The 13,178-nt window shown below is 31.9% G+C and overlaps 1 pseudogene; it reads left to right on the top strand.

Moving 5' to 3' along the window:
- Positions 1 to 8,389: 8,389 nt before the first annotated feature.
- On the top strand, positions 8,390 to 12,918 carry LOC108481141 (gibberellin receptor GID1B-like; annotated as a pseudogene).
- The last annotated feature ends 260 nt before the right edge of the window (positions 12,919 to 13,178 follow it).

The following is a 13,178-nucleotide window of genomic DNA, read 5'->3' as shown; positions in this document are numbered from 1 at the left end:
AATAGAAATTGTTACATTAAAAGATAAGGAAACTGTTAAATGAGGTTAAAACAAATTATGCAAAATAGAATTAAATGATATAAAATGAAAAATAAGAATAAATTTAAAATAATTTAAATTTCAAATTCATAATAGTATTTCGAATGTCGGTATTTCATATCACTTAACCATTTATACTTAAGTATAAATACATCATCATAGAAAATCTAGTTTGTATGCACATGTTTTTATGAATGCCATACAATTTTAGTTTAATGGAAAAAATCCTACCCTTCCTTTACAAACCATATTATGAGTTCCCCCAAAACTCATAAAACTTTATAACTCCGAGTTGTGAATAAACCACCACTGATTTACAGTTACTGCTACTTGTTGTAGGTGCACAACATATTTGCAGATTAAACAAACTACTACTAGGTTCATGATCGTACAATATATTTGCAGTTACTGCCACTTGTTGTGAGTGTACAACGTATTTGCAGATTAAAAAAATTGACACTTGATTCATAATCGAACCACATATTTGTGGATTATGTAACGCCCCAAAATTTGAGTTTTGATGTTGAGTTGTGTCAATGAATATATGTCTGCTTCTGTGGTTGTGTGTTTTGTTTGCTTACTTGTGATCTGAGGTTCGAGTCGCGTTAATTTTAGAATTTTGTTACGTCCCTTATTCGAACCCTTAGTATTTTATTTCTTATTTAAGTTTAATTATGTGTATTCTGTGTCAAGAATAAGCCTCCTGGCTCATTAGTTAAGCATCTCCCTACTTTCTGGTTCCATGTTAGAGTTACTGCGTACACAACAAGGATTTTTGTTTTGCAATTTTTTCGAAAAATCAAATTGAAATTTAAAATTTTTTCCCTCTTCTGTCAAATTGACGTTCTTCCTCATTTTTTTTTCAATTGTGTTTTTTCTTATTCTTTTTTTCCTTTCTTCCTTTTTCGTTCACGTTTGACTTAATTCTTTTTTTTGTTTGATCGTCCTGGGTAAATTGCTTCATTAGATTGCATTATCGCTGGTTCTGGTGTACTGCATGGTAAGTTGAATCGACTTTCTTAAAGTTTGTTATTATGTGATTTGGGGTTTTTCGAACCTTGAAATTGATAATTCATTGTGCTTTGTGTTTCGATGCGTTAGGAGGGGATTCAAGATACACCTAACGTCTTCCGTTTACTTAGAAACTGAATGATTTCGAAGAGTCTGCGGTAAGTAGTTTTTCACCGTTAATGTAGTGAATTGAAAGTTTCGAAAAAGTTTGATTGTTGTTACTTACGTGTTTTACAAAAGTAGTTGAATTGAATGTTTGAAACTTGTTTTAGGCTTGATATTCACAATCGAGTGCCTCTATAGTGTCGGGTAACAGGTAGGTATTTAAGCCCCTCTTTTCAATATTTTTCTTCGTCAGAATTAGAGACTGTCAACGGCACATAGGTGGCCACACAGGCGTGTGTGCTAGTAGTGTGATAGGCTATATAACTGATTGACTTCGAATTTGTGATCACACGGGCAAACCACATAGGCGTTTTCAGGCTGTGTGTGGGTAATGAAGTGCAAGAGTCAAACGGGTGAAACACACGAGCGTGTGTTTAGGTCGTGTAACTCATTGAGTTTGTATTAGAGGCACATAGGTGAGACACACGGGTGTGTGTCTAAGCCGTGTAACTCTCTGAGCTTTTATTAGAGACATACGGGTGAGAAACATGAGCGTGTGTCCAAGATGTGTGACTCACTAAGTTTACATTTGAGATACACGGGCAAGGCACATAGCCGTGTGCCAGGCTGTGTGAGTGTACGAACTTGATTTCTAAATCTATATTAGTGTGGTAGTTGACGTGTAAGGCGGGATAAGCCGTTATTTGAACTGAACTGAGTGTATGAACCTATCTATCATGAATGTTATTTGATTCTGGATATTGGTATGAGATAGATATTACTGAAATTGGTATTATGTATATTAAAGTGTGTGACTGTCTTACTACTATGTTATGTAAAAATATGGCTGATATCTATTCTAAACTGCATGTGAGGAGGTTATGATGTGAAGGAAGGATTACTGTATTGATTCAGTGGTCAAGCCATCTGTATATTCTATTATTCTGGTAGTGAAACTGTAAACACTGCAACGTGTATTACCAATACTATAAAGTATGTAGGGATGGACGGGTACAATATACCTACTGGTGTATACAATGGGGGAAATGGAGATGGTGTGTAGTAGTGGGATTTGAAAATTTGCATCTGTATATGTACTAATATGATATTTGTGTCTGCTGATATGTTTGTGTTACAAGTGCATATGTAATCAATCTATTAACTTTCTAGTCTATTTTGCATTTGAATATTCTTTAGGGTATAACTTGAATGATGATACTGAACTGTACCTGAACGCTTAATATCATCCGAATATATATATAATATAGTTCAATTATGTTTTACTTTTTGCTGCAATGTTCTAACTATTCGTATGAATTTCAAGGAACGCTCAGGATTAAAGGGTCGGCGAACGGGGAACTCAGTCATTTGTAGGACTTACTATATTATATGTGTAACACAAGTCTCAAATGTTCGGCATGCTCAGTTTCATCACGAGAATAGATCAATATGTCATCTATAAACATAACCACAAATCGATCCAGATATTGTCTGAAGATCCGGTTCATCAAATCCATAAAAACAGTAGGTGTATTAGTAAGTCCGAAAGGCATAACCAAAAACTCATAGTGTCCATACCTTCTTCAGAAAGCAGTCTTTGGCACATCAGAGTCTTTAACTCGCAACTGATAGTAGCCTGATTTCAAATCTATCTTTGAAAATACTGTAGCCCCTTTTAGCTAATCGAACAGATCATCAATTCGTGGCAACGGATACTTATTCTTTATAGTCACCTTATTGAGATGTTTGTAGTCGATACACATTCTCATAGTTCCGTCTTTCTTTTTCACAAATAAAATTGGTGCACCCCAGAGAGAGAAACTCGGTTGCGCAAAACCCCTATCTGTCAACTCTTACAACTGAGTTTTCAATTCTTTTAATTCAGTAGGTGCCATTTTATATGGAGCTATCGAAATCGGAGTCGTCCCCGGTAGTAAGTCAATACCAAATTCTACTTCTCGAATAGGTGGCAAACCCGACAATTCTTTAGGAAACACATCTGAATACTCGCACACAACTGGTATAGATTCAATCTTTCTTTCGGCCACTTTACTATCAAGCACATATGCAAAGTAAGCTTCACAACTATTTCTCACATATTTCTGAGCTAACATTGAAGATATCACTGGAGGTAAACCATTCAGATCATTAGATTCAATCTGAATAATCTTATCATTCTGGCACCGTAAATCAATAGTCTTTCTTTTGCAGTTTACGACAGTATCGTGCAAAGTCAACCAATCCATACCCATAATTATATCGAACTCGCTGAAGAGGAACAACATCAAATCAGCCGGAAAACATGAATCTCAAATCATCAAAGGAAAATTCTTACACACTTTATCAACCATAACACACCGGCCCAAGGGGTTTGATACTCTAATAACAAACTCAGTAGACTCAACAAGCAAATTTTTACTGAATACTAAAGTCTCACACACATAAGAATGAGTCGAACCAGGATCAATCAATGCAATTACACTAGTATCATAGAGAGTGAATGTACCAGTAATAACATCTGGGGATGAAGCCTCCTCACGTGTGCATATAGCATAAGCTCTGGCAGGTGCACAAGCCTTAGATCAAATTGCTGTGTCTTTAGTTCCTCTCTGATTGCTACTCACATTACCCGTGTTTCTGGGTGGTCTACCTCGAGTTGCAGTATTACCCGATCTCATATTTTTCACTGTATCTTGCTCGACCAACTCAGGACATTCACGGATGAAGTGATCCATCGATCCACATTTGAAACAGGCCCGATCATAATCTACAACTGCCAGGATGTTGTTTACCACAATGTTTGCACTTTAGTTGATTTGATTTAACGTTACCAACAATAGCTACTGAGGTAGCTTTAGAATTCACAAGTGGTCTATCCCGATCATGTTTAGTATAACCCGTAGTAGCCTTTGAACGACTAGAATCATTTCGGAATCTCTTTGATGACGACTAAAAAGACTTATTCGATGATCTATTACGTGAATCTCTAGCTTCAAAGTTAGCGTTTCTTTTCTCTTTCCTGAGCTCTTCGGCTTTGCATGCTCGCTTAACCAGTACTACTAATTCTTTTATTTCAAGTATGCCAACAAGTAGTTTAATGTCTTCGTTCAACTCCTCTTCGAATCTTTTACACATTATAGCTTCGATTGAAACACACTCTCGGGCATATCGACTAAGTCTCATGAATTTCCGTTCATATTCTATTACAGTCATGCGACCCTTTTTCAATTCCAGAAATTCTTTGTGCTTCTGATCAATAAATCTCTGGCTGATGTATTTCTTACGGAACTCAGTCTGAAAGAAGTCCCAGGTCACCCATTCTTTCGAAACCACCGATACTAGTATATTCCACCAGTGATATGCAGTGTCTTGTAAACACATTTCAAACACTCATCCGGGGTATAAGATAACTCACCAAACATGCGGATAGTATTATCAAGCCAGAATTCAGCTCACTTGGTATCACCATCATCAGTAGCTCTGAATTCTTCAACCTCGTGTTTTCTGATTTTATCAACAGGAGGCTTATGTAATCTCAACGGATCACTCACTTGAGGCATAGCAAGTATCGGAGAAGGATTAATCGGGGGTGGAGTTTGTTGTACACCCAGATTCGTGTACTGAGTAAACCAGTCATTCATCATTTGGTAAAAGGCTTGTTTAGCCTCTCCTTCTTGGTTACTCAAAGTCAGTCGAGAATCAACCGGGGCTGTCCCTTGCGCGGGAACAGGTGCTATACTCTCGACATCATCAGCTACGGCTTATCGGGATCCATTACTATACGAAAACATATTTTCAAATGTTAGAAGTCATCACACTATCACAGTATATAATATGGCATGTATAGCTAGACTCACACGCGCTATGTTAGTCCTAGAATCGACTAAACCGTAACTTTGATACCAATAAAATGTAACACCCCTAAACTGTATCCGTCACAGGAATGGGGTTACGAGGTATTACCGGACAAGTCACAAATCAGTACTGTTGTTTATCACTTTTCATGCTTCATAGAATAACGGTACATTTATAACATTATCAAACATTAAAACATCAAAGTCATGTGCATATATTTAACACTTTCATCATTCGATTCCCTGAATACAATACATTAATGGCATTTTTGCCATTAAACCAAATTCAAGCATATCATCTCACTTTTCATGTGTAAACAATTTATAAGTACATAATCTCATTAGTTAAGCATCAAACATATTATTTTATAATTTCCATACATGTATATGATAAAACCAATCAACCAATATGCATAAACTTATTGTCCAAACACATAAATGCAACATTAGTAACATAAAAATATGGCCGTACATACCTTTGATGTCATTCAAATATACACATTTTTTACTCTAAATGTAACCTTTTATTTTGTAATTACCGAATATATTTTAACCTATTCCATTAATTAAATTTTAATTATACCAAATCACATATTAAGCATAATTGTCTAAATTTAAACAACCTCACGATATAATAGGCATGCATATATAATACACATAACAAACATATTCATTTAAGCACATAAAAATCATTTAATTAATTATATACACTAGTACCGAAACAAATCATATCAAAGTATCTATCTATCACATACCAAATTATAATTCATAATATGGTACATTTCCAACTCAAATATTTAACATGATATTTTAATCTTTCATTACCGAACCTCAAACAAAACAAATCCACCAAAGTTATCATATCACATATTCATTATTTGCTTCCACCAACCATTCAAACATAACATATGCACATACATTACCTTGACAAACCGATCCAAAATAACCAATACATAGTCGGATATATAATTGTTATTTTACTTCATTGCTAGCTGATTTATAAATCCATTCACAAAAACATAATATAACATGCTTAAAACTTACCAAAAATGAACTAATCATAAGCTATTTTTGTGACACCTTAACCAAACTCAACAACCAAAATTTCTCATATATTTTTATCTGTGCATGTACCTTAGCCGAATCAACCAAACATACACATCCAAAATCACCAACCATTTTCAACGCATATAAAGATGACTAAAGTTTCATATAATCACTTATCATATTATCCATTTTCGCATGGCTTAATATATACACAACTTCAAACTTAATTAAATAAAACCTAGCTTATACATGCCACAATATCAAGTTTAAACTTATAATGTACCAAAATAGTCGATAGTGTGATAGACTTTACTGACGATCCCCTAGCTCGTATCTAGACTTCAAAATCTATAAAACAAAGGCAAACAAAAACACACACAGTAAGCTATCATAGCTTAGTAAGTAATAAGCAAATAATTAACTCAATGTTAATATCAACTCAACTTAACCAAACTAATTTATGATATCATATTCATACTTATTATTAGGATAATAATTTCATATATAACATATACTTTCATATACAATTTCACATTGGCCGAATATACATAATCTCCTATACATATATTCATGAATCATTTCATAAATATTCACATTATATAATCAAAAGGCCGAACACACTTTCCATATACACATACATTTTTCATTTACATCACACATGATTTGCAACAAATATCAAGTAACTTACTTACCTTATTTCAAATAGGTAATCAGCTAACTCATACTTGATCTTTTTAGCTCGTTTTACACATTCAATCACAACTTATCGTTGCCCGATGAACCATTCGAAATTGGATAAGACACTCAGATAATCACATATATCATACAATGCCAACGTCCCAGATGTGGTCTTACATGTAATCACATATCGATGCCACTGTCCCAGACAGGGTCTTACTCACACACATATATCGGAGTCACACATCGATGCCAATGTATAAAAGGTGGTCTTACTCGCACACATATATCGATGCGATGGTCTTACTCGTACATCGCATATTAGAATCCTATGTCATGAAATATGTATCCTAGCTATTCTTAAGGTTTATACGAGACTTTTAGACGTCGTAACTCGGTCGAAACGAATTCGTAAACATAGCTCCCAAGCTTATTTACATTTGGCTAATACATGTATATTTCCAAATAGTTCATTTTTGCATATAAAATTCATATTTATTTAAAATTAACAATATCTATTTGCTTATAAACTTACCTCGGACGATGAAAATCGGAACAAGATGGCTAATCGACAACTTTAGTTTTCCCCCAATCCAAATTTGATTTCTTTGGTTCTTGATCTTAACATATTCAAATTAAACTCATTCAAATATATTTTCACTCATTTTAGTCCAAAAACACATAAATGGAAAAATTACAATTTTACCCCTGACATTTTACACTTTTTACAATTTAGTCCAAATTGCACAAAACACAAAACATGTAAAATTTTCACATACCATGCTTAGGCCGAATGTTCCTTGTGTTCATATAAGTCTATATATTTCATTTATTTCACATTTTAGTCCTTCAATTTATTATTTTTGCAATTTAGCCCTAATTACTCAAAATCATCAAAAATTCCAATATGAAACATGCTAGTCTAAAACATATATTTCATATGTCTTCAAATAACATCACAAAACTCAAATATTCATCAATGGGATAACTCAAAATATTCATCAAAATAAAAAAATTCAAGCACAGGCTTTGTACATTACACTGCAAAGATCTCAAAAACGTAAAAATTATAAAAAGCTGAGCTAGTTACATACCTTGATTAAGTTCCAACAATGGCCGAACCCTTGAACCCTTATTTCATTTCATTTATTTTATGTTTCGGAAAAAACAAAGCATTATGAAACCATATTTTAATTTTTATGTTTTATTATAACATATGTTATTTAATAAATTACATAATTATCCTTTATAATATAATATGAAATCTTTATAATGGTTGTCTAAAACCATCCATCACCTAATATTATGGTCTAATTGCAACTTAAATGCCTCCATTTAAAAAGACAACAACAATTCGGCCCTTACATTAAACTATCAAATTTTCATTTTGTGCGATTAAGCCCTTTTATTTAATCGGACACTCAAACGATAAAATTAAATCACAAAAATTTCACGCATACAAATTCACACATAATAAAAATAGAAAATATTTTTTAAATGTTTTTCTGACTCGAATTCGTGGTCCCGAAACCACCGTTTCGAATAGGGTCTAAATCAGACTGTTACACGAAAAGTATGAGTTCATAGGGGAGTCGTGGACGAAGGTCGCATGGGCGACTAGGACGTCGTGAGGAGCTCGAGTTGAGTCATCCTCCATGGGTAGTATACCCGTTTTGGTGACTAGTGAGACCGTTGATACTCCTACTGCTAAGACAGAGTTTCAGACTGCACCAATTGAGGATGACCCTGTATCCCAGGCAATGTTGTGAGTTCTGGAGAGGGTCGCTGGGATCCGTACTGTACCAGGAGTTTGAGGGTCAGTTACTGAATGACTCTGATCAAATGACATTGAATTGTTTAGGGGCGTTACTAAAGTCACTCCTACGGTGGCTGAGTAGTGGCTCAAAGCTACCGAGCACATCATGAATGACCTCAATTGTACACCTACAAAGAAACTGAGAGGTGCAGTATCTCTTCTCCAAGACAAAGCGTAGCAGCGGTGGTTGACAGTCGAAGAGAGAACCCAGTCAGAATTGATTACCTAAGACTACTTTAAGAGTGCCCTTTAGGGTAAATACATGGGCGCTAGTTACATTGAGGCTCGTAGGTTTGCGTTTATGAATCTGGTTCAGGGAGAGAGGTTCATAGTTGAGTGTGAGGCCGAGTTTCTGAGATTGAGCAGGTATGCTTGAGCACTGGTTGCGACTAAGTATGATAAGTGTGTGCGGTTTGAGGATGGACTGCGTTATGACCTAGGTGTTCAACGAATTCAAAAATTCAACAAATAATTTATTTAATTTAGATTATGATAATAATATACAAATTTAAATGTTAAAGGATTATCATCTCTCTCTCTAAAAGAAATGTCTTAAGAACTTTTTCACGCTTCATATAGTCATATCTTGCATAAATGTTAATTTGTTGATTGAGATTGTTTGATTTCATCTGCTAGATTTGTTAAATCAAATTTTTAAATGTAAAAATATAAATTATTTTAAATTATTAAAATAAATTAAGCTTTTAATTAAAATTGTAATTAATTAAATTCATAATCAAAAGTTAACAATTTATTGAGCTCTTAAAATATAGTTTTCCGTCAAATACCTCGACGAGTCATTAATTACTGTCATGAAAAATTGATGACATGGTGACTAATGTTGAGGACTTACTTGCTTTTTAATTATTTAAGAGGGCTTAATTTTTTTTATTTAAGGCTAAACATTATTAAGTTATTAGAAAAGATTAGAAAATTATAAAACTATAAATATTATTAATAGATTATGAAAATATGAAAGAATAATATAAATGTTACAAAAAGTTTAGAAATTATATGAAAATGTCAAATGTTATAAAATTTATTTTAAAAATTATAAGATTTATTAAAATATTAAAAACTTAAAAAATAAAAATACTTGTTATTTTGAAGGTTTTAGTTTTGATAATAAGGAAATAGAAATCTTGAAGTAGAATGACGATTAGATATATATGCACCGATAAGTGAGAAGTTTGAGTGACAATGAATTTATTGTTGGTGACTTGAGGTAAGTGAGTAATAGTTTTGGTTGGAAAGAGGTGATACGACCTAAGATAGTGTATGAGGAAAATAAAATGAATTGTAAATTTTATTATTTTTTAAAATTATTAAAATATTATAAAAATTAAACAATTAATTAAGCCCTCTACATTAGTCACTATGTAAATTACCACGTCATCACTTAACGATTTGATGAACCTTTGATGGAAAATTATATTCCAGTGGCTCATTTAATTGCTAACATTCAACTAAATACTCAATTAATTGCAAATTTTTATCGAATGTTTTAATTATTTTATAAGTACTTTTTTTTTCTATATAACTTAAGCCGAAACAATTTTGAGTGATTCAATATGAAAATGAAGGCGCAATCATTGTTGAGAAATGTAGGAAAAACGGAGCCCAATTTGGGGCTTGAAATTAGTGGATAAGGGCCATTGTGAATGCCATAACTTACGAAGTTCATGCTTTGATTATCCTTTACCATGATGAGCAAATTCTTTATTTATTTATTTTTTGAGTTTTTTCTCTTATTTATAAAAAAAATTATTCAATTTGAAAATTTTGAGAATTTCACATTAAAGCGGCATATATACTCAGATATATAAATCTTTTATAGGCCGGATACCATTTACTGGGAGAACAAATGAGGGCTAAGGTTACAGAATGTAAATTAGTAGTAAAAGAAAGATTTTACAAAAGAGAAATTATGAGAAGTAATTTGAAGGAAATCTTGAATCAAATTTTTATGGATAACTTGAATGGCTGTTTTAGGTTTCTTCCACCTTTTTTATAGGAGAAATTCGTAACTCTGTTTAATTAAATTTAAATTTTGTACAATTTCTTGATAAGTATGATGTCTCATCTTTGATTGATGACATCTTTATTTTATTATGGTTATTTTCACATTGCTTTCATTTTTGTTTGGACTTGAATATAGTTGCTTCCATGCAGCTTCTTTTTTTTGTTTTTTTTCTTCGTTAGCTTCTTTTTGTCTTTCATGCTATTATTCTTGGATATTGTCCAAATTCATTTCTCCAATTTCATTCAATAAATTAACAATTTTGGTGAGTTTCAATTTTTCTATATATTTTTGATGTCTTCAATTATGTGGGAAAAAAAATGACCAATGTCCATTTCTGTTATTTTTTTTAATAGTTGATCGAATTCTTTATTTCTAAAAATAAAAAATTCAAAGGAAAATATAAATCTAATTTAATTTCTTTATATGCCCAAAAGGTTAGGCCATCGATATTATATTTTTACAGCTTGTATGACAAATATGCAAAAACCTAGTCAAATTGTCCATTTTTAGCTACCCTCCTCATTTTTTGTAAAAGATTACGATTACAGAATTCGAAAATCATTTAAGTTGATTCATAATATAACATTTAAAAGATGATATTACCAAATATGAATTTAAATCTCTTATTTTTGTCGATAAAATTTTAAATTAGCTGACTATTCATCAGTGAAAAATGATTAAAAATTGTGAGTAAAATTCGAAATTAAGATAGAGCTAAAAAATGTTTAAATATGTATAATTAATAAGTATTTGCACTTTAAATAAGAGAATTAGAAATCAAACTTTTAAAAGCCACATTATTAAAAAAACAACAACCAGAAAATATTCATCCTACAGTAAAATGTACATGATTTAATAAAAAATTTTACTTAAAAAGGCTATTACCTCAAACTGACAGATGGATGGATGATCAGTGGATTCCATACCTATACCAGACTCTTTCTTAGTTTTGTTTTCGTCTTGGTTGCATTGGTCACCACATCAAGGACTGTCAAAATTTGCCTAAAAACATGACTTTTGAGTGACATTACATGAAAATGAAGGCCTAATCTTCGCAGTTCGATCGACCCATTACTGAGAAATATGTATGAAAAATGGAGCTCAATTTTGGGCTTGAAATTAGTGGAAAAGGGCCACTTTAAAACCTTACTTGTATATGTTTAGAAATTTCTATCTTTGATTTATATCCATGTGGGAATTCAGTTTATTTTCTCTTCTTTGTAGTACGATTTGCCTCTTTTCCTAGCAAAGCTTCTAATTGCTTGAAATTTGGATTTTTTTTATAATTTCTTTGAGTTAAATATTATACATCCCTAATTTATAATCTTCATTTTAAATTATTCCTCATACTTTATAACATTCTAATTACATCTTTAAAACTATTGAAGTTATACCAATAAGGTATTTTATAAATAAAACCATTAATTTAACCATTAATTATATGTCAAATCATTAATTTAACCATAACTCAACTATTAAATGAAAAGTGTAAAGAAAATGAATATTGTAACAATGAATATTGTAAAAATCTTAGTTTTAAGGTTTCCAAAGCTTTTATAAAAGCTTATCGCTCACTTTTATCTTTTTCAGTTTTACTTTATTTCTAATTTTTACTTTTAAAAGTTATGCAGTAATGTTTTAATTTTCTTTAAAATTTTCATTTTAAATCATGTCATATAAGTTTAATACGTTTAATTATTAAATTAATAGTTTTAGTAATTGAAGGTCCTGATTGATATAACACTGATAATTTAAAAATGTAAATAAAACGTTTTAAAGTTTGAGGGGCAATTTAGAATGAGAATCATAATTTTGGGATGTATAGTCCAATTATCTTAATTTCTTTTTGCAGAGGGTTTTATCATGGAATATCTGGCCCCTCATTTCTAATTTCAAGCTATCGTACAATCTACACTGCCATCCAAATGGAGCCTTCAATAGGAGTTCCTTGATTGACAAGTACCCACCAATATCAAGCTGGTAGATGGGGTTTTCTCCTTCAATCATATCGACGGAGCCATAACCTTTTTAACCGGGTTTATCCACCATCTCATAAAAATGAGTCTGAATGGGGGAATTGTGGACCTTAAGAAACCTTTGAGCACAACCAAGATCATTCCAATCATAATCTTCTTCCACAGCTGAAGCTTAACTCATTCCTTCGATAATATTGCCATCTGCGACACCTTTTGTCGTCGCCTCGTCAGCATTTGCAAAGCCATCATGGTGTCTGTGAACTATCGCCAATCACTAGAACACCTTGTGCATTCGATGATGCCCCGGCAACTCTCACATGGGTTAAATCAAGAACTTAGCTTCAAAGTAGAAAGCACAAAAGTTTTTGAAAATTTTAAGTTAGGATTTAAGTGTTTAATATTGTTGTTAAAAATATTTTTGAAAATAAAATGTTTATTTTAAATATGATATTGTAAAATAAAAAATATACATTTAAATAATGTTAAAATTTCTTAATATTATAATATTACAATAAAAATATAAAAATTATTTATTATAACTCATTATTAATATTTTGATATAAAGAATATAACATTTAAGAAATTAATATTAATTATTTGTAAAATTTAAATTTGATATATAAATTATA

Source organism: Gossypium arboreum, chromosome 1 (genome assembly GCF_025698485.1).
Source record: "Gossypium arboreum isolate Shixiya-1 chromosome 1, ASM2569848v2, whole genome shotgun sequence".
Lineage (NCBI taxonomy): Eukaryota > Viridiplantae > Streptophyta > Magnoliopsida > Malvales > Malvaceae > Gossypium > Gossypium arboreum.
The sequence above is the reverse complement of the archived record's forward strand: the minus strand, read 5'-3'. Positions and strand labels throughout refer to the sequence as shown.